Source organism: Anticarsia gemmatalis, chromosome 10, assembly GCF_050436995.1.
Source record: "Anticarsia gemmatalis isolate Benzon Research Colony breed Stoneville strain chromosome 10, ilAntGemm2 primary, whole genome shotgun sequence".
Classification (NCBI taxonomy): Eukaryota; Metazoa; Arthropoda; class Insecta; order Lepidoptera; family Erebidae; genus Anticarsia; species Anticarsia gemmatalis.
Genome location: NC_134754.1, coordinates 2248897 through 2272875, shown reverse-complemented (window position 1 = coordinate 2272875; position 23979 = coordinate 2248897). Strand labels below are relative to the sequence as shown.

General features: G+C 32.8%; 1 protein-coding gene across 6 annotated transcripts in view; it reads left to right on the top strand.

Moving 5' to 3' along the window:
* The window catches only part of LOC142976024 (uncharacterized), a 74824-nt gene that overhangs the window by 6429 nt on the left and 44416 nt on the right, over nucleotides 1–23979 (top strand). For 4 of the 6 annotated variants that reach the window (XM_076119217.1, XM_076119214.1, XM_076119215.1 and 1 more), the window contains exon 1: nucleotides 15717–16040. The exons of 1 other annotated variant lie outside the window; for it this stretch is intronic. The gene's annotated coding sequence lies outside the window, so the exon portion shown is untranslated. Of the gene's footprint in view, nucleotides 1–15716; nucleotides 16080–23979 lie in introns of those variants that run through there. One more of the 6 variants, XM_076119216.1, reaches the window with a different exon arrangement.

The window sequence follows — 23979 nt, the reverse complement described above, 5'->3', positions numbered from 1 at the left end:
CCGCGTTACATAAACATTTCACATATAAATCACTGTTTGCTGACATCTGTTGTATACAAAAGCAAGGAGAATTACAGTAATATGTCGTATTTATTTTGCGCAATTATTTTATGATGTAGACCAGATTCCACCTGCGACATTGACCATCTTATAGATTCTGTAGTACCGATTGCAGTATATTGAGCACAAAACTTCATAGAAGACAATACATCCATTACATCCAGAACGGACAAACTTAGCCTCGCCCTGAAATGGAAGCACCGCGCGCCTCGTCTTCAGTGCATAAGATCTGTAGGACAATATTTTCGAGAGTGTTAGGGTAAGAAAATGATATTAAGTGTTTCAACTTACAAGAAGAATTTTATCAAAATAAGGATATGATATTTACACTTCGAGAATTGAGTCAGATTCAATACATGATCAGATTCTTTTACAGACTGTCATTCTTCTGTTCTTGTTCCCAAATAAATGATGACAACATGGGGCTGACTGCTGTCTCATAAGCATTAGGTCAAAACATTCTGCCTCCATCACGCGACACGCATAATGATCAAAGAGGTTTCAAGTAATTTCCGGCTTGGTTAAACTGTTAATGGATTTGATCTCGCGACGTTCTGTATTAAAGTTTTGTGTTCTAAATGGTGACTGGTGAATGACAGCGACCCATCCTGGTTTTATTTGGGATCTTGAAATGTTCTAACGAAAGTTAAACATTTGTATAGTTTCATACATAGGCCTATCGCCTTAAGAACTTTAAAAGTACGTCTTTACGTGATTTTTTCTCAGTCATTTCTAATAAATCTACTAAAGTTCGAGAACAGTGAACTAAGTAATATTGGGAAACTAATAAATCCGTCCGCACGTCACCAGGCCTTAGAACAGTCTGGTATCGGTCAATACCCTTCAGTAACTTGACCAACTACCGAAATTCCGTACCTAATAAATTAATCCGAACCTAATATTAGTTTTGTTCCTTTCATTTCTACCTAAAGGTTATATTGGTGCCCATTATAATACATAATAATATATGAATTATAATATTATGTTATTATTATTACGTATGTTATTGTCTATATTTTGCAGTTTATTTCACCGGTACCCTAAAATACTTCATATATATTAAGTAACGTAGATGTTAGAATGGCAAAGATAGGTTAGGTTAGATTTTTATTAGGTCTAGGTCTTTTGTAAAATACTATTTCAAAATAGAATATTTCATTATAATACTTGCTAAAAAAAATTAAAACTAAACATAAGTACTCTAAAATCGTAGAAGGTTCTACACTCGTAGCACACGTAGACATAATTAATCCGTAGCGTAGCTCGTAGAAGGTCTACGTTCGGTCTACGCCCTATACAATAGTACCTACTTTTATGCCCTTTACCACGATACTACGTCGTTTCTACGCTGTAGTACTCAAGTATTCAATGCCTACAGGTCGTAGCGACACGTGTATCCACATAACGTAGTACGTAGGTGATCCGTCAGTACATTCGGATGCCATCCATCAAGGTAAGTGAGGTACACGGATACATCAGTAACAGGTGCGATGTTCCCACGAGTACTCGATATTTATTTTATTGTATTCTTTATCCGCTTGGTCTGTTGATTATCTGTATATGTTTAAATTGTCATTATTATTGTTCTGTTGTATGTAAATAAAGGATAGCGAATGGAATAGATTTTAATCGTAACGTTAATTTTCACTCGCTATTATGAACTTCCTCATAATTTATGTGTTTCTACATATTGGTCAGTAATATCTGATTATGGTATTTGAGCTCCACATCTTACTGCTATGAACGCTCAAATTTTGAGCTCAAGGTACAAGGTTAGGTATTTAGATAACAGTCATCGAATCACATAAAACCTAAACAACTTGACCTTAGGTTACCAACAAACCACGCTTAATCGCATTATATTCTCTCACTCATATTTTGTATAAAGTGACTCACCACGGCATACTTTACTACTCACACAGACGTTACAAAAACGTGAAACAGTACAACAAAAGTCAGTAAAATCAGGAAAATATTTCATAAACACTTAAACGAAGTACGACAGAGACATAAAGATATAGGTCTAAAGCACTTAAATCTGTAAATAGGACAACAATCCGTGCCTTTGTGCCGGTCCTCAGTGAGCCGGGTGTGGATTACTTTATTGTACTTAAATTACCGCTGGATTTACTCCCACGCTGTAATTCCTTTCATGTGTGTCTGCTATTTGGCGAGAACATAATAATAATCCAGTTTTGGCTACGGTAATCACTAAGTAGTCATTCCTTGGGACTAATGGCAGGGAAATGATGCACGCTTTCAAGTTACTGCTGTTTGATCCTTACAAATTAATTCATTGATTTATCTACTATGTAGAAATAGTTGTATCATATCCTGATCTTTTATGTATGTAGTTTGATAGTTAAATCATTTGGAGGAATCCTCTAATATCACCTAGTTTTATATGGGCTACTAGATGTATAATGTATATAGCTACTATAATATATGTAGCTGTAAAAGGTGCATTTTAAATTACAGACAAACGGTAACAGTCTGTCGAATGTTGACAGTCAAAAGTAAACATGTGTCGCGTATAACTATTTATGTTATGACGTAGGTATGAGCAAGCTATCGGAAAGCATTAGCGTGCCACACATACTACAAATGTGTTTAATAATGCAAAGGAATTCTGGACTTCGTGCCGGCATTATTGTAAATGGATACAATTTGAATTCATTAACGTACACTTTATGATTTTATTTATTAGTAAGTAAGTAGTAATTTGTAGTTAAATTTTACAAAAACTTATACGTGTATGTAAAGTAAATAATTGAAATAAAATTTTCTCCAAACACGGGTCTCTTTTAAAGAAAATCTTGCAACAAGTTTCCCAATCATAATCTAAACTATTGAAACAGTGCAGTAGGCTCAAGATAAATTTCAATGTATTATTAATAACATATTTAAGAGTTGCATTGTAAAAGGTTTAATAGGAATAATGGTGTCAATAATATCCTAAATTCGGGACTATATCGTTTGAACTTTGATATAACAAAATACGTGCGTGAAGAAAGTCAACACGTAAACACCGTTTTAGACTTTATTAATCAAACCATATAATTAGCAGGCACACTACAACCACCAACTATAAGAATTATCAAGCTTTAAAAAAACGTAAATACCATGTAATTGCTACCTTCCAGCCATTTTCAGTTTTGTTCAGGATGTAGTAGCTAGCGTTTTAAAGCAATTTGGTGTGAATTTAAAGTGAGTTTAGCCGTTTCTTTTATAGGTATATTATGACATAAATAAGTGTAAGTATAGCGCATGCATTTATTTTAATTTTTCTTGTGACTTGATTAAGTTCTTGAAAAGTAATTATATTTACTTTAGTCCATGAAATAAAGAGTACATCAGCTAATTCATCTTTTTTATAAAGCAAAGGTTGCTAATACTTTGACTAGCCAGGTTATTAATGAAATTGCTACTGCCTATTTGGGAAGATTTCCCGTGAACTTTCGTAGGAAAATAATGTAGCCTAACTTTTTTGGGAGCACGCCTGAACACTGTTGAGAGGAGAAAATATTAAAAATATTCTTAAAATACAGTATAAAAACCCATACAAAATTCTCATTCATTTTGAAGATCGAAATGACGCGGAGAGTTTGATTAATTGCAACAAGTTTCATAGTTTGGATTATAGATGTCAATTTATAGATGAAATTAATTTGACGTATGGTGTGGTAAAACACATTGACTTGGAGATTGAGGAGAAAGAGATCTTGGAAAGTATTGAATGTGAGAGGGAAGTCGTTTCTGTCAAGAGATTAAAAAGGCAATCGGATACTGGAGAATGGATTCAAAGCGAAACTATTCGCGTTTGTTTTAAAAGCACTACCTTACCTCCGTATTTGCTAATATACGGATGTAGGTTTATGGTAGAATCGTACACGTTTCCCGTTAGCCAGTGTTCGGGATGTTGGAGGTTCGGACATCTTATTAAAACTTGCCCAACTAAGAAGCTATTGTGTCCCAAATGCGGTGGAAATCACAATAATTGTGAAACCATTAACTTTAAATGTATTAATTGCAAAGGCCCGCATATGTCAATGAATAAAGTATGTCCTACGTTCAAGAAAGAAAAAGCCATCCGACAAATCATGTGTGAGGAGAACTGTACATATAGAACAGCAATGATGTTATATTCCGTTAAAATTGATTTGCAACAAAACACAGTATCTACACTACCTATTAATCTAGAAGATAATACAACTCAAACATTCCAAACCCCACTATCTGTTGACGAAGGAAAGTCATATAGAGATGCTTTATTGTCACAAGTTTACAATCAAACTGAGCGGACACATTCAATTAACAAGAAATCTTATTCGGGTGAAACAAGTCGAGATTTTATAATAAAGGAGTCTGCTACCTTGCAAGCCAATACAAAATCCAAAAAAGCAACCAATGAACGAGATGCGGTTTACGCGGCGGCGGTGCAATCTGCTGAGAAAGATCAAAACAAAGGAAGTACAGAAGGCCAACAGACATATACACCTAGGAATACATTTAACTTCAAAAAGTTTATGGACAAATTAAATGAAATTGTTTTCTCTAATTCGAGTATTGCAACTAAAATTAAGTTATTATTAAGTGTTATTTTTGAAGAAATCGTTCAGTATGTTTTAGGATTCGTTAAAAAAGGAGATTTGACTAAGAAAATACTTTCTTTGTTTAATGATGGCTCATAACACATTACGGGAATACTCTCTCAATATTTTACAATGGAATTCGCAAAGCATTAGGCCCAAAATCACTGAGTTTGAATCAATTTTGTTTAAAGATCAAATACACATAGCTATAATCTGTGAGACATGGTTAGATGAACATAGTTTATTAAGCATATCCCAGTACAATATTTATAGGAAAGACCGATGTGATGGGTATGGGGGTGTGGCAATTATGCTACACAAATCTATCACATCTGAATTAAAAGTATCTAGTATCCATAACACGGGCATTGAAATATTGCATGTCAAGATTAATAATTGTAAATATCTTGAAAATATAGTCTCAGTCTACTGTCCATCCTCAGTCCAAACGACGCAAAGCGATTGGGATGAGTTGTTTTCTTTGTGCTCTCACAGAGCGCTTATAGTTGGTGACTTCAATGGGCACCACTCCAATTGGTCCCATAAAACCGATGCAAGAGGCATACAAATTATGGACTCGGCGCTAGAAAATGGGTTTATATCTATCAATGATGGTAGTGCCACTCGGGTTAAAAATGTGGGCAATTTATTACAACAGTCATCTCCTGATATCACCTTTTCTTCATCCGATATAGCTATTCATTTTTCTTGGCGAGTGTTGAGCGAAAGCTTGGGAAGTGATCACCTAATGATAAAAATTAAAATAAATTATAGGGATTCAATTAATATGTTTAGTAAACGAAATTATAAAAAAGCTAATTGGTTGGAGTATCGTAAAGATATAGAACGGTTATTTCGCGACATTGATTTTAATATATGCGACCCCCAGATAATGTATAGGAGTCTTATTTCCATAATTAATAAATCTGCTGATAAAAATATCCCTGTAATTAAGTGTTGCAATAACCCACAAAATAATTTTAAACCTAAGCCGTACTGGGATCCTCATCTTTCCAAAGTTGTAGCCGAGCGAAGGCTTGCGTTGAAAGAGTTTAGACGAAACCCGACGCCGGCTAACTTAGCTGTGCTGGAGAATAAAATTTTGAAAGCTAAACAAGAAATTCGACAAGCTAAGAGAAATTGCTGGCAAGAATTTTGCAGTTCTATTGATGGCAATGTGACTTCATCAGAAATGTGGAGCAAGATGAAGTGGATGAAGGGTTATCGACAAGCTGGTTATTTCGTACCTATGGATAAAAAAATAGAGCTCTTGCGCAGTCTAACACCTGACTCAGCTCTAGTCTCTAAACCATTATTTTGTTCAAATAATGCTTTATTAGAGACGGAGTTTGTATTGCAAGAATTAGAGTCATGTATTAAAAAGAAGGATACCGCTCCTGGAGATGACAATATCACGTATTCTATGATTTTTAACCTTCCAAATGTCGCTAAAATATTTTTACTCCGTATATATAACATCATTTTAAATTCTGGATGTATTCCTAATGAATGGCGTAATATTAAAATAGTGGCAATACCTAAAGTAGGAAATATTTCAAAATCTAGACCAATTTCGTTAATATCTTGTCCATGTAAGATTTTCCACTTGATGCTGGCTAAAAGGTTAGAATGGTTCATCGAACATAACAGTATATTATCCCCCAGTACGACTGGTTTTCGGAGAGGCCGATCATGCTTAGACTCACTCGCACAGTTAATCACTAATATACAGATATCTTTCGTTAAAAACACAACCACCTTAGCGTGTTTCTTAGATATTGAGAACGCCTACAATAACGTCTCAATTGGCAGTGTGGTTAGAATGTTAGATGACCTTAAAGTGGGCAGTCGAATATGTAACTATTTGTGGGAATTTCTTAAGGAAAGACATTTAATTGTTAAAAATGACACGGATGAGAAGGGTGATGTCATAAGATGGACGAATAGAGGGCTGGCACAGGGAGATCCGATCTCACCCTTGCTATTCAATATTGTAACTCATGAAATCTCAAATTTTTTCTACAGTAGTAATTTGATAAAAATATGTCAATACGCCGATGATTTCGCGCTTTTTGTTAGTTCAGGGAAAATAAGTGACGATGTCAATATTATGCAATTATCTTTAAATCATATTGTAGAGCTGATATCTAAAATAGGCTTAGAATTATCAGCGTCTAAATCACAGGTCTGCTTATTCAGTAGGGGACATAGAAGGCAAAATGTTCAGATATATTTAAATAATATTCCTTTAGTAGCGACGGATAGCATTAAATATCTAGGTGTTTGTTTAGATTCTTCACTTCGGTGGGGCAAACACATCAACTTACTTAGTGAACATTGTCAGAAAATATTAAATATCCTAACAGTATTAGCTGGTTCGAACTGGGGAATGCATCCATTACACTTAAGACGTTTATATATTGCTTTACTAAGAAGTCGAATAGATTATGGCTGTGTATTCTATGATAGTAGTATTAAGTCTCGATTATATAAATTAGATAAAATTCAAAACAAGGCAATGAGAATAGTTGGTAGTTTTATTAAAACTACACCAATTCATGTGATGGAGAGCGAGTTGTGTTTACCCCCATTACATATTAGACGCAAATATCTGGCATTTAAATTCTGCCTTAAGGTAAAGTCATTTTCCAGTTGTCTGACAAATAAATGTCTGTCAGATCTTGGAGCTCTTAGCACAAACAGATATTGGTCAAATAAAAAAATGCCTGTGTTAATGGATACATATAATATTATCAGAGAAGGAAAAATGTACGCCTCTAAACCACTAGATACGTTTAAATTAAATGTTTGGTGTAGTTATATAGCAATTGAAAATGTAATTAAGGTTAATTTAAAAACTGTGAATAAGCCCAAAAAGTCATTTGAAAGTAACTGTTTGAGAGGTGATATCTTAAGAGAATTGAGTGATACATATAATGGGTGGTATACAATTTATACTGATGGTTCCAAGAGTTCTCGGATTGGTGCTGCATTTTATGATGCAACTACTAAAACAAGTGGATGTTTTAATCTTGTATCTGAGGTTTCCATAATGACAGCAGAATTGTTTGCCATTTCTGAAGCATTGTCTTATATTGCTACAATACGACACGATAATATTGTGATATTCACTGATAGCAAGAGCGCGCTCCAGCATTTGGCTCGCTGCGCCTCTGGACACAGAGGTGTATCGACAGCCTTTGCTGTTTTGAATAAGATTCACAAAATCCTATTAAATAAAGTTAATTTAGTTGTACAGTGGATTCCGTCACACATTGGTCTACCGGGAAACGAGGAGGCTGACAGACTAGCTAAGATGGCGGCAACGTCAGGCGTAGAGGTTTTTATATTACCAGTCCACTCGGAAATTTTAGCAAAATTCAAAAATTATTGTTATGATGCGTGGAAACTTCATTTCCAATCTATAACCAAAGGGTTATGGTACAAAACCATTCAAAGTGAGCCTCCTCGGGTTCCATGGTTTAATAGTTTTAATGTAAGTCGTAGAATTTTGGTAGCTTCTTTCAGAATTCGTTCTGGGCACATGCCACTTAGAGGCTTTGCATTTCTTATGAGGAAGGTGGATTCTCCTTATTGTTTAGTATGTGATAATAAAGTAGAAGATGTATATCATCTCTTAGTGGAGTGTGTCAGGAATGAGCACGAAAGAAGTTTTTTGTTTAGTAGACTGAATATTAATAAGTTAGATGTCGGTATATTTAATGTTATATTAGCTAAACCAATGTCACCAGAGGCTGCTCTAGTTTATTCTTTAGTTAAATTGTAAGTTTGATGTAATTAGATTAGTCTACGATGGAACTAGCGTAACATATTGTTAAAAGTTCCTTAAACAAATAAAGATATAAAAAAAAAAAAAAAAATAATCAGACCTTACTACTACTACGCCTGAACACTGTTCATAGTCCATGTAATCAGTAACCATTTAGGTGTTAGTGAAATCAGAATGAGGTTACAAGAATCCTAGCTTGAGGTATTAATTAGTTTCTAATAATAAGGCTTTTATGAAAATATTTTTAGTTTCCTGAATTATTCATTAAATAAACAAAGTGTTCCGCTTGGCAACAGTAAATAGTAAGTGGCGGTAAGTTGGCCTTTTAAAAAGAACACAATCTCCTTCATTCAACACAGAACCCTTATAAATCAAGTCAACGCTCTTTGCGAGTGCCAACACACTCACCCATACATAGGTAGCTACACTATATTAACAACGAACTAGTTTTGTGTGTGTGTGCTATAAACCAGCGAAGTTGTGACAAGATACATGGAATCGGTGTGTTTCATACGTAATGTTTCATACACTAATAGGTAAATAAGGTCTTACACAATTAGGAAAAAAAAACAAAGCTTTGTTAAGAATATTGTCTATAATCAATACGAAAATATTGTCAGTTTTTCAGGCATCCTATTGGCATTGGGCTTTTATGGTTTGCTGTTGTGTTCCGTTTGACTTTAAGAAATTAATCTAAGTTTTAATATTTTTTCATCGTCTGCGCATATACAGGGTGTCCCAAAACTCAACGATAATCCGAGACAGGATGAAAGGCCAAGTCATACCGGTTATAGGAAATATAAAAAAAAAATTCCATATCACTTAGTTCAGCAATAATAGACACTTTTCAAAAAAGTTGAAATTCCACACCATTGGTCGCATTTTCAAGTCCTGTGATCACCAATGTCACAATTTCGCTGTTTTTTTTTGAATTTCGTGATCTTAATTAAATATGCTATTAATCGTATAACAAATTAATGCACAAAACATTGTTAATTTAATAAAAAAAGTTACGTTTTATTGAGTCATCTTTCTCAAAAATATCGTTAGTCAACTTTGACGCTTGATACTGAAAAAAAAATGTACTACACTACCCTTGGCAAGTTATTTCAAAAGTTGGCGCATTTAATCAAGATTTCAAAATGGTATAACACTTGCCACTTTTCTTGCCATTAAAAATGTTATTTTTATTTGAACGAAGAGTATCCCCGCAAATGGATCGGACGCAGTGGTACAATTTTATGGCCTCCTCGTTCTCCCGATCTAAATCCAGTAGATATTTTTTACTGGGAATGCATAAAAGAAAAAGTATATTCGAAATCAATACAAAATCTATCAGAACTTCGCCAGAAATTTTGAATTTTGATTGACTGGTGCAAAGGTCTTTTGTAAGGCGTTGCAGGGCCTGAATTCATGCTAGAGGAAAACAATTCGGAATTACTTTAGTTTAAGGAGAATAATTAAATAAGATCGATGGTTCGTTCATTGTTTTTTTTTATTATTATAACCTATTATGTTTATTACATTAAATATTTGTTCTGGACTGACTCAATTACCTCTTTACTAAAAATAATTGCTTTCCTCTGGCACGAATACAGGCTCTGCAACGGCGTACAAAAGATTTTTTCACTAGTCAAGCAAAATTCCTTGCATTTATTTCTTCTGACGCTGAGTCAATTTTCTGGCGAAGTTCTGATAGATTTTGTATTGATTTCGAATATACTTTTTCTTTTATGCATTCCCAGTAAAAAATATCTACTGGATTTAGATCGGGAGAACGAGGAGGCCATAAAATTGTACCACTGCGTCCGATCCATTTGCGAGGATACTCTTCGTTCAAATAAAAATAACATTTTTAATGGCAAGAAAAGTGGCAAGTGTTATACCATTTTGAAATTTTGATTAAATGCGCCAACTTTTGAAATAACTTGCCAAGGGTAGTGTAGTACATTTTTTTTTCAGTATCAAGCGTCAAAGTTGACTAACGATATTTTTGAGAAAGATGACTCACTAAAACGTAACTTTTTTTATTAAATTAACAATGTTTTGTGCATTAATTTGTTATACGATTAATAGTATATTTAATTAAGATTACGAAATTCAAAAAAACACAGCAAAATTGTGACATTGGTGATCACAGGACTTGAAAATGCGACCAAGGGTGTGGAATTTCAACTTTTTTGAAAAGTGTCTATTATTGCTGAACTAAGTGATATGGAATTTTTTTTTTATTTTTCCTTTAACCGGTATGACTTGGCCTTTCATCCTGTCTCGGATTATCGTTGAGTTTTGGGACACCCTGTATATCATAATATTCTATATGTTTTATAGCGAGGTTTCATATTTAAAAAGTTATACGTAAATGAGGAATGTTCGACCAATTTGGAACATAAACCATCCGGTGAATGTACATCCAAATTTTATTCTATTAATAGCCAAAAGGAGAGTAACATTTCTGGAAATTAAAATCAAAAACGCGTAAACCTTCGCGCGCAATTTCAATTAATTTGGAAACGTACCTCGACCTTCTGAAGACCCTTGATCCGATTTTGTGATTATCCATTTACGTTCCTGATGAGAATATTAGGCATTTTTTAATAAAATGTCTCATCATACCTATGTTTCGTTATATTTATATTCTTGTTATCCTGTTCAAGGTAGCCGTACATTAATTTGCTCGTGGTAGTGACAGCAAATTGCTACAAAATCCCGTAATAGTAAATTGCATCAAAATTATAAACATAGTGAATGAATCCCTTTTCTTTTTTGAAGTCGAGTAAAAATAAAACATACTTTTTTATTATTTGTAAATCAGATAATTATAGACAATTGTTATATGTATCGACAAGCAAACGACAGGACATAGACTCGACGTAAGCATAATAATTAGGTAAAAAACTATATACTTACCTTGGTATATAATAAATAATCTAGCTCCCCGTAAATTGTTTTATTTTCTAATTTATACGTTTATTACTCAACAGTCCTAATTAGGTCTTACTTTACCGTTGGTGGTATACTTAGGTTTCTTATTAGGTACAGGTTCCGGTTACTAAGGCACCGAATGTGTGTCGAGGTGAAATGTGTAACAAAAAACTCGGACGTGTGATGTGACCTTTTTTTCTTTAACCTATTTGAGTATCCTATTGCTGCAGTACCGGACAAAGGTCCAACTTGAACTTGAAAAACATAGGATTTCTGTTTTCAACAAAGTTTAAAAAAACTACAAAGTTTTATATTAATCATATAATTCATACTTTTTCCTTGATTAAATCATAATAATCTTAATTTATCTTTAAAGTAACCATCTGAGTATTTTTAGAAATTGCTGAACTGATTAAATTTAATTATACACCAATTGATTGAACCACACTTTCTATCACATTTACAATCATAATATTCTTCTATAAAGTCACTTCACTCCGAAAATCATCCCACCATTTAGAAAACAGACAGACCTACTTAAAAGTACAAGAACACCTTCACGGGAACGAGGTTAGCGTAACGATACTATATACTATATCGTTTGATCTCCAGACGGCGTCTGGCAGAATTAATGGCTACATTATTCTTCACCAACCTTTCACACGACCAAAATAAAAGTCTGTTGTTTGATATGTTGTATTATTTGTTCTTGAACACCTTTGAGTACTATTCCTTTTGACTAGTAAAGTGAACTCAAGTATTCTTCTCGTTCTAGAAAAAAAACAAGAAAATAATGAGTCCATCTAAATGGTGATGATATGTTGTTTGCCTATTTTGTTTTACTTTCTGATTTGTCATCTTTAATCGACTTCAAAAAAAAGGAGGACATTCTCAATTTGGAAGTATTTTTTTCTTAATAATTTTGCCCAATTGAAATTGCTGCCTAGTAACCGCAAGTTCTAATGTAATTTTAGTTGTGAGTGGTTATGAGTTATGAATTAGGTATTAACTTTAATACACAAATAATATTACCATCAAATAACAATCACCTAAAAACCTCATAAATTATACGAATTACAGCAATTACACAATTTCGTGTCTAAAGAGACTAATTACTCCACTTTTTAACTTTAGCTGAGTATTTCATATAACCGACACTGTTCAGTACCTCTATTTAAATATTATTTTTATTATAATTTTCAATTTATCTCCTTAGCTTAATTAAGTACCCCACTGCACGTCAAAAACCTCCCAGCGTTCCTTCCAAATAACCCTACCATCGGTAATAAATAGTCTCATTTTAAATATTGTATTGAAATATTTTTTTTTATAAACATTCTATCAAATCGGCTCTGGAAAATTCTACGGAAACCTTATAATTAAAAGAACTAGGTACTACTGGTTCTGAAATAGTAAGGTAAATTGGCATAGAAACATATTTACTTTTATTTTAAACTTATTCTACAATAAAAGACATAAAGAATGTAAATTATCCGAATATTATTTAGTCGATCGTAGTTTAAAATCAGTTAGCTAGATGATTTATTCGCCGCCCACGTCGCGCTGTGTGCCAAATCTCCCGCGCTATTGTTTGTCCTGACTAAAACCACTGAATACGTTTGTTTTCTGTTGTATTTTTACATGTCCTCCATTCTTTTTATATTATAATATCACTCATCACCTTCGAATTTATACGGGACACGAGAATTTTTATAGAGTACACTGTTTTAAAACGCTACTCTTTATATTAAACTAACTTCCCACCATGATTTTATCTACTTGGAGAGGTTCTTCATGTTAAAAAGTAAATCTTATATGTTAATCCGGGTTATAAACAACACGTGTGCTAAATATAATTAATATCAATAAAGTAGTTTGTGTATGAAAGAAAAACAAACGGATGCGAAATCGAAAATTGCACACCGTGCGAAAATAGTTTCGTGATACTACTATTTTAATATAATGTAGGTTTTGGTATCTCGAGTTTAATGTTTTGAGCGCTGTCCTCATATTTTCAGAGTAATATCTAGCTCACTATAAGCCTAGGTATTAGTAAAGAGATACAGAATTAAACCTAACCTTACATTAGTTACTAAGTAGCAAAGACTGGCTAAGTACTTCTACCAAGTAGCAAAAAAATGGTCTCTAGCATATTAAATACTAGCTGAACTGCGCAACTTCGCTTGCGTCACATAAGAGAGTATGGGTCATAATTTTCCCTGTGTTTGTAACAATTTTCTTTGCTACAGCGTAATGTTATATAACCAACAGTAAAATATTTTTTCAATTCGCACCAGTAGTTCCTGAGATTAACAATACAAAGAAACAAACAAACTCTACAATTTTATAATATTAGTATAGATTAATAACGTCATAAAGTGCTGCATTTATGATATTTGTATAAAGAAACCACAGTATATAATGATATTATGAATCGGCAGAAGATATATCGCCGTACCGATTGGCAATATTGTACAAGGATGTCTTGGACGACGCATGAATAACAACATCAATCAATGTTCAAAGAGAAAGTGTTACAACAGTATTTTTAGTTTTTATTTTTATCACACTTTATCTACACAAATATGCCTGCTTATTATATTAGTTAAGAAAATGTTTTTTTTTAAAGTCCAAAATGTTTAACTCTGCATCACAATTATGCCATTTTGGATTATTTACCTAGTCTTAAAAAGTGTGTACCATCTTGCTACAAATAAAATTATTATTTTATTACCTTCTAAATTAACTATATTTATAAATACGCTTCGCTACTTCGGGATATTAGCCCGCAGGCTTTGTCTTTTCCAGCAGGCAAAGTCACAGGCTTAGATAGTTAAATAATAATATGACTATGACAATGAGTTAGTGAAACCGTGTGGCATTTAACATCGGGCCAGCTTTTAACGTGCTCACCGAAGCATGGAGATAGCTCAAATACCACAGCCTATAAAACGAACGACGATTTATATTCTGACCACGCGGTAGACTCTGGTTACTTATTGATTTATTATTTGATATAATAATTTTAGCAGTACTGTTTAATGGAAATCTATTGCTGATAACGGGAGAAAAAGTTTTTTATCAGTCAAGAATACACTAATTAGTATACAAGGCATTATATATAGTTTTTTCTCAGAAACCTTAACCGCCATGAAGTTTTTTCCTGAAAACTTATTCTCCAAAGTGTTGATACACTTATACTTATACCTTAGGGTAAAATAAGATAACTTTTGTATTTATTTATATTTTATAATACAAATAAAATAGCAGTAAAATATGGTTACAAAACTTTATAAAACTGACATGAAATGAGTTTTAAAAACATCAAGTCCGACGTTTTATTGTGACAGTATGGAATTTTACAGTGCTGTAAATTACAGGTACATGTAATATTAATGTATACTTTAGTACTGAAACTTCAGGCCAAAATGTTTGTTACGACTTCCTCTATAAAATTACAATATGTATAAATTGTAACGCATGATAACTGACGAAATGGCACCGGACTGGTAGTAAAGTTAAGTTGCCATTTCAAGGTAGGCACGGTGACAATGTGCGATGGTCACTCCCTGAAAATTAGGCTAAAAATGTATACATATTGATGACTAAATTGAAAATTAGACCATAAATAAAAATAAATTATTACAGCGGTAATGATTTCGATAAAAAGCGTCGTAGACTTGTCGTAGTTGATAGCGGATATACTGACGATGTATAGTCCTCGTATACTCGGACAACTGCGTGAGATACTAATTGATAATATATTTACTAATAAATATAAAAGTGACCGATTCAATGAAGTCTTAAATTATTAAAATTAATTTATAAAACCGTACACCGTACATTTCTTAATCAAACATTTCATAGTCTATAAATTTGAAAAGTATATAAATCTCTTCATGTAGTCTAAACAGTTTCTGAAAAATATTCATAACTATAACGAATAATTTATCATTACACCTACATGTGTACATCTCTATTCGCTCCAAACATATTTTCCTTAGGTCTATACCTATCTCACATCACGTGACCTCAGATTCATCAAAACTTTCTCATCGGAAAATATATTTTCAAAGTCACGTATCAAAATAATCGTGCACATATTTTCACACGCTCTGAACATAACTTACCTGAAGAAAAATAGTTTTTCACTTTTTTCTTTTGTAAACATCAAACTTGCATTAAAGCTGTCGAATCTAAATCAGTGTTTCGCTTCATCACCGGTTCATGTCAAACCCTGACCCCATTGTTCCGTACCTTATCAAGATTGAAATCATCGATAATACGCTAGTGACCAAGGAGTAAAATATTCGCTGGGCGCGCGGCAAAATCCTCAGTCGGCATAACGACCGCGAACCGTGAACACCATTGCGTATCACTTGTAAAAGAAAACACGATAATGTTCGAACATTAAAATGAATTAAACACTGTTTGTTGAAAAACAAAAAAATTGTGTGTGACGTTTGTGTGTTCTAAATTTGATTTTACGCGCCAAACGCGATGCGGCCAGAATTTCGCGCGTCGCCGCGTTTAGTTTCATAGCGTTACTTGATAATGAGTTGACAGTAATCAAAAATAATATTCGTAGTGTTGTAGCTAAGTGTTCAGGCTTGTGCATAACTGTTGCTTAGTGAGTAGTTAAGTTTCAGTGTTCAGTCTGTGCAAATGTTATGGTAAGATTTATTATAATGCGTGGTGATAATGAGTCTCTGGTACGAATCTAGATATTTTTATTTTTAATAATGTAATGCCGATAAAAAAGCTTTTAAAGTTCTGATACGTTAATTATAAGTATAGATCTTATCTATTAACTATATTTTAATCGCAAAATAAATTCTTCATATTTTTTTAATTTTCGTTTTGTATAAATAAGTCTACAAGACATATAAAATATGAAAGTGAAAAGTATCGATTATTTTAATTGGTGGAGTAGTGTAGTCGTTCAATGTCACATATGTTACTCACATATCCATTGCGTGTTATTTATTAAGACACTAATTTCAAAGAAAGCATTCGACATTGACATAAATAATTGTCTTTGGACGACAAATGAAAACCCAATATGAACAACTTTTGTGTTTATAAATAGTCCATATTTACTTTCATAATACAACAATAACGGTGAACTTATCTTTAAAGAAACATTTGTCTGTAAAACTGTATAATATTATTATTTTACATCTAGAAACTTATTCCAATCTTTGAGCGAAATTTTGCATTTAAAATTCGAACAGCGTTTTTTATATGAACTACTTTTTATGCACGCTTGAGACCTCAAGCGAAATATTTTATCATTAATTTGTGCATTCAGTTTTTATACGGGCACACTCAAGTCGGCAATATTTTTTACGAAAAAAACGTTGATTATTACGTAAATAACAATTTCGTATGATTTTATTACTAACGCATTATTGTATTTATGTGAGCATATAAGAATAAACTATACTAAAATTTAAATCGCACCAATAAACCTTATAATGTTCGAAACATATTTGTCGCACCTGTAATTGGGCGCGCTATTTCACACATCTACGTATCTTCACGATCTATTTTGCTGAAGCCAAAGGTCTATTCCTGTAACATTTACGCGAATAAATTCAAAAATAACACAACTGTTGGCTGTTACATTAAAACGCATTATAAAAACAAAATGGACGCCATTTCATAGACTATAAAGAAAATTTTTTAAACGATTTGCTAAGTGTTGAAATCAATAAATATTTAAAAGTAATTCGTTTAATAGAGCCATTGAATACGGAGTTTGAAATTTTTATCTCTATAATAATTTAGTGAGCACTAAATCTTTTTAAGCGGACATTTGATTACGTCTTTATGTGGTAGGTGATGCGGTATAGTTTTATATTTATGCGTTATAATTATTTTTCGTACAAAAAGTTAAACTTGAAATCAATTAATATGCAAAACTCACTGAGCTTCCGAGACACTTTAAATTATCTTTCATGGAATTTAAAGACAATTTTAAAAAGTGCATGTCGACCTTTATCTTATAAAAAGAAAAACACATGTCAGCTCAGCAAAATGAAAAAAATCACTACTTTAACAAAAAATACAATATTTGATACCAAATTATACTGGTAATGGAATAAATCAAAACAATTGGAATATAATTTATATTCCAAATGGAAAAAATATTACTCTATATGTATATGAAGTTAATCACCTCTACTTCAAAGGAGTAATCACACGAGTAACATAATAGAAAAGTTTTGTAATTTGTTGAGATTTCAATCAGACCCTTGACCCGCCGTGAGTCCGTGAATGACATCGTACGCGTCACGAAGCCGTCCGTGGAGCCGTCACTGGCGCAAACAAAACCCTTTTGTTGCAACTGAAATACAATACAATATCAAATATTCAAGACAGCACGTACAAAGTTTTTTTTAATCCCTAGATGTCTGACAGAATAAAATATAGTTCTTTTAAAACACTGAAAGACAGGTATAGGCGACCTTCTTTAAGTAAAATTATTTTTTTTTATTCTAGAGGTTCTTGGCTGTTTCAAAAGTCAGGTAGTGATCAGTTGATCATCGAAATATTAGAATATCATTCCGAAGTTGTTCGACAACTTACTTGGTGTAATGCATTAACTCGCTCCTAATTACATGAGTAGCACAGGGAATATTGTTATTTTTCTTAAATCTTGTGGTTCGGTAGTAATCACATTGAAATCTTTCGAACAAAGCATTGACTATAGACCAAACGATAACATAGTCTTCTCGTCTGATGAGTAGTAGGTATGTCTACTCACGTGGACTCATACTTTGCTAGAGATAGTTTGCATAGATCGACTTCAACTTTCTTTCGAAAATAATGAAATTCTCAGTTAAAATTCCTTGCTTACCTTACCTCTAGCTATGCGTTTAACAATCCGGTACGGATAACAAATAATAATAGTTTCAGAAAACTGTTATTTTCAACTAAATGCGGAAGTTGTTATAGTTTTAATGGCTGCCTTTTAACATAAGGGCCAGTAGTTTTCACGTGTAAACAAGGTTGCTTTGAAATAAAATTAAACAACGTACTCGACTAGTTAAGATGGTAAGTGCTCCCATAACATGGGGGTCAGTTTATCGAATCACTTTTTGAAAAAAAAAATCGTAGTATTCATAAATATACTTATTGCTTTTGGATCTACATAATAGTACTACTTTTGTATATATTGATTGTAAGTTTATAAAAGTCCCTGTAAAATAATAATACACTTTAGTGTTAAGTTTTAAAAATCACTCAATTAATTTTATTAACGTTTCTTGCTAAGAATGGCAATTTTTCCCGAGAGAATAGCTAAAATTAGCCCATGTTTTAAATTCACATTATATTACTTCTACGATATAAAATCTTAAAAAGCTGCTTCGATAATACCAAGCTTGCAGAATTCCTAATGATGTTTTCCTCCACCGTTTTTGCATTGCAGATGCTATGCTATTTATAGATATTATAAGAGTCACTCGAGGCGTCATCTCGTCTGCTATTCCAAGCATATTCTCACCAAGAAAATATAATGATGTACCTATTTTCATGCTAAGCGACATTAGGCATGCTGTCTGGCCTGATTTTACGTAAAAAAGCTAGATTTGTAATCGATAAAACATAATATATGTTTGTACAAATAGGGATGAATACTACTTGTGGCAAACTTTATTAGAATAAGTAATTTATAAAAAAGTATGCATGCATTTGGTGATTCCACTGTAAGTTTGTTTTTTGCTTAGTAAATGAATTGAATTGAATGTCTAATTGAATTGAATTGAATATTTTATGAAAATATGTAAATGGAAACTTTCCGGGGCATATCTTATTAAGCCTTCATTATTACAGCAAGGTTACTAAATTTCTATTTAATGAACTGAAATTCAATATATTTTCCGCTTTCCACAACTTATATTTGGGTTTATAATTTCTAATAGTATAATAATTATGGTCAGATATTATTATGTGATATAACAGGGGTCAGCTTTAAGAAAATTTTAACAAAGATCGAGCCTTAATTGTAACACTGGCTATTATCATGACACTTTTCAAGTACTAGTTTATCTCAGATGTCCGAAACAATCAATTAGCCTAGCCTTTCTTCCAAATATGTTGGAGTCGGCTTCTAATCTCACTAGATGCAATCGAATACCATTTTACATGGAATGAATATCGATCCCATATAACCCGGTTACCTAGTAATAACACGACACCTCTTAGTAAGACTGGTTGTCAGATGTTTAAGCTTCTGACTACTATAACGGCTGACGTTCCAAACGTAAAACATAAATAAATATTTATGCTACAAACTCTAACATCAGAAATCTTCATCCAACCATCTGTTATCAAAGTAAGTCGAGTTCTTGTACCCAATATATGTAGTTTTGTATAAAAAGAGTTAGGTCCCCAATTTGTGCCGCGCGTGTTGTATGAAAGACTTGATGAAGCGGGTACAAAACTTCTCCGGCTAAAGGGATCCCAACTTTGTATGTAACTTTAATAGTGATCGGAATACGCTTATTTGATTTTACAATACTTGTACACTTTATCTACGAAGGATAATCTTTTTTGTTACGATTTAGATAAATTTTTCGAAGTATTTTAACGTCGTGCAGCTAGGCAGAGGTTCTTTTTTCTTCTAAAATTCCGAGTCCCGTGCGAATTGCGGAAATTTCCAATGTGTCCGTCGTATGTTAGATATATTTTTTCATAATTATTGTTTCATTCGAATACTTTAAAATATTTTAGAGAAGAAACGCCAACATAGTTAAGTAATCTAAATAAAGATTTAACACATCAACATTGACAATTGACCTACCCCGTGTACTGTCAAACCCTTGCGAAATGAAAATACCCAAACCACGGCATTTTAACTCGACTCAAAATATAAAATGTTTGTTACCACGTCTATTTTTCAACACAAAATGTCAGGTTAAACATGTGTGGCAGAGGTTAGAAAGTAAACAAAATAATAAAGCACACCGCGTCGCGCCCATCCTTTCTGAACCCTTTAGTAGGCTGTGACCGCTCCCACAGGAAGAGTTGAGGTTTATACATAAATAACGTACGTATATTCATGTAATGGCTTTGATAATATACCACTATTTTATATGGTGAATTTCAAGTGACTTTTGAAGAGATAGAAACTGTTGCTGATTATGCTGATGTCTTTTGAAACAATTACACAATGACAATTATTCAACGATACATTGTGCATTGTGGTAAAAAAAATTCAACATCTTCCTACCTATTTCTAGTGAAATAGTAGACATAGTATATTTTTTCGTCCTGTCTGTATATTTGACTAATGACTATTATAAACATCAATGTCTAATTAAATGGTAGGCTAAAACCAATGTAGATTATGATTAACGGACGTCAAAAGTTACTTAATTGCATTCGGTATTCCGCAAATCAGTGCAGTTTGACTCTTTTGCACTGTACTGTAACTACTCAACGTAAAATTTAGACAATAAACTTTTAAACAGCCGCCGTAGTCGCAATTAATACGTTGGTCATTAAACGCGTGACTTTATCCGTCGCTTCAGCATAATTTCATTAAGGTGACCTCTACACTTAGCTCTAATCAGCGCGTAACTAATTAGCATACGAACAAAGACGAGGCTCAACACGATCTTTGTCTATTAAAACAGTAGATAAATTAAGATAATTCAGTTTAAAGTGTAAAACAGCCGTGTAACATGCGAACTACGAGATTGTATCTTTTGACTGTGGCGTAAATCTTTACGCGTTTCGATTACATCGCTCGGCTTCTTTGAAATCAATTGTTCACTTGGCTGCCTTAACGATCTATGTAACTATATCTTACTATTTTATTACATGGTTACATGCACGGACATTGTTTACGAAAATAACAAATAAAAGTTATTTCTCACTGTATGTAAAAACCTAATCAAATACCAAAATCTTTTGAAATGGATTCACGCATGCACCTTTTTGCATAAACCTAAATTAAACGACTTAAAAACTCGAGGTAGATACAATCTGTTGATTATATGGACATTCCCACACTAAGATTAAAATAAAACTCTTGAATAGACGTGAACTGAAAAACTCCTTACGTTTGCATTTTATTGCGCTTCATGGGGCTATAATTAAGTTGTTTCAAGATAAACTTTTATTTACAATCACTTTAAAAACGGCACTCGAAAAAATAAAACTGTATTTCGAAGTAGTTAAATCAGTCCATTTGACAGCACTCAGGAGCTACTGCAATAAACTAACTTCAAAAGCAAATAAGCCAATGTTTTTTTAGCTATCTCAATTAATCTAGGTTAAATTATTCCTTAATGCCGATAAAAAAATATTGCCACTCACTGCAGGGCAAAATTTAAAAAAACACTGAAAAAAGATAATAACGTGATGTGCTACAATCGGTACTTTATGAGTATCGAGAATTTGACATTAAAAATGTACTCCTAAAATAATTCCTATAGCGTTCGCCAGGGGCGCTGAACAGATTTTTATACTAAAAGGAGGTATTTTTGTTAAAACTCTTAGATTGATTCGATGAATTGGTGAATACTAACAACGAAATATTTTTTCTCCGTTTTTCTCCTTAGTTTTCAAACTATTCTGCTTAACTACTTCAAGAAATAAAACCATAAATTACAAGATGGTGATATAAGACGTCCTACTTACAAATCTAACAGATCTAGGTTGTTACCATGCGATGGGAGACAGTTTTCGCACCGTCACGACGGTTGGCAGACAGGCCGGCGAGGGTTATGAAACCTAACTTGAGTTGCTACGTGAATCTGCCCTTTTGAACTGACATTTCAGTAGTGCGTACTACTTCGGGGTCAATAGAACTGGGGCCAGACAATTGATATGTTTTATCTAAATCTATGTAGTTGTCAACTTTATTGTAGCTTTGTATTTTTGCTATATAGCAGAACAAAGAGTCAAACAGGACGTAATGATGACAAAAATAACTTCCAAAAAATGTTTTTTTTCAATAGCATGACATGTTAATATAACCGAACAAAGTCAATTATTGAAAGACTTAAGATGTAGTTTCACATTTTACGAATAGGTACTATGAATTAGTAAATACATTCTTTAGGGATTTCTAAACGAGTGGTTCATTGGAAACGTAATTTTAACTTTCTAGCCTTGATCTTTTAGTTTCAGGTATATTATTTTCACTTCATGTATTGAAATAAAACTTATAGTATTTAACCAAGCTATGTTACAAAATAAATGAACAGTTTAGTACCTACTCCCAGGATCTACCTTCCATAATTCATATCGTTCAAGCTGCCTAATCATACTTCGGTATTGAACTCATCAATCTTTCTCCAATAAAGTTATAACTATGAGTAATACTAACAAATACTCACTTTTACAACATCGTTTTAAGGAAACCTAACAATTTTTCGTAAGAACAAAAGTTTCAGGTCGTTAAAAGTTTTAGTTAAAGAACTTTATACTTCCAAGGTTCGGCTACCTTTTTTTAGTAAAAATCAAGTGTACGAAAGAAAATAATTAAATTGTTCTTCTTGAAATGATTTTCCTTATCTATTTGTCGCGATTCTTTTTAGATGTTAAATCATATCTCCATTGAATTGTAACTGACCTGCATTACTTTATAGATCCGCTTTTTTATCAAACTTATGATATTTGTATATCATTATAGTTTAGTTTATTTCGTTGTTAATATTTTAAAAAATCAAATTATCATAAAACCATTAAAATATTTCGCTAAATAGAGAACTCCATCCCCAAACCACACCATTAAAAATCTATCATTAAAACATGATACACAGTATGAAGAATAATAGTATAGTTAGCTATAAAGAATGTATAGATTGTGCTTGAAAACCACCAACCCCACCCTCAAATAAATCTCATTAATACACGAACAATCTGTAATTAATTTGAGCATACTCTACATCTGACGGTGCATCGGTAATGACGTGCGGTGACTTTGATTGCTTGACCGTAGACACGTCAGCGCACGTCCTTCAACACACAATGAGTATCATAGACAACGTCCGTTATAGACTAACATGCTTCAACGATTTACTGCCTCATGTTTGTATTAGATTTCAAGTATAATGTAGTTAAATAAGGCGTATTATTTACTTAAGTAGTGTTATTTAAATGTATATAAAAGTAAAAAAGAAAATATAGTAAAAGAGTGCGCTATGCATTGAAATACTCCTCGGCATCGCTGTCTACCGGGAACGTTCCCAGAATGTTTTCCACGTTACGTGCTAATTCTTTGTGGTAAATAATAATTAACTTTGGAAATATTCATGAAAAATCTGTTTCACGGTTTTTGTTATATCAATATTGTGATATTTTAGACATACAATCCTAAATGTGTCGGTTTGATTTTGTTTTTCAGCTAATTAGCTGGTGAAAATAACTTCAACGGTGTTTTCAATCATTAATTTCTTACTTCACTACTTAACTTTAGCTTATTTTTTTTACTCATAATTATGTGTTCTAATATATACCTTTAATTTACCTTACATATTTCGCTACTAAGTAGACATAAATGCGAATTTACTAAGTCCTTTGTTAGTAAGCCTGTTCTGTACCTATTTCATACAACTAGGTTTCTTGTGACACCCACTTCACAAACAGAGCTTT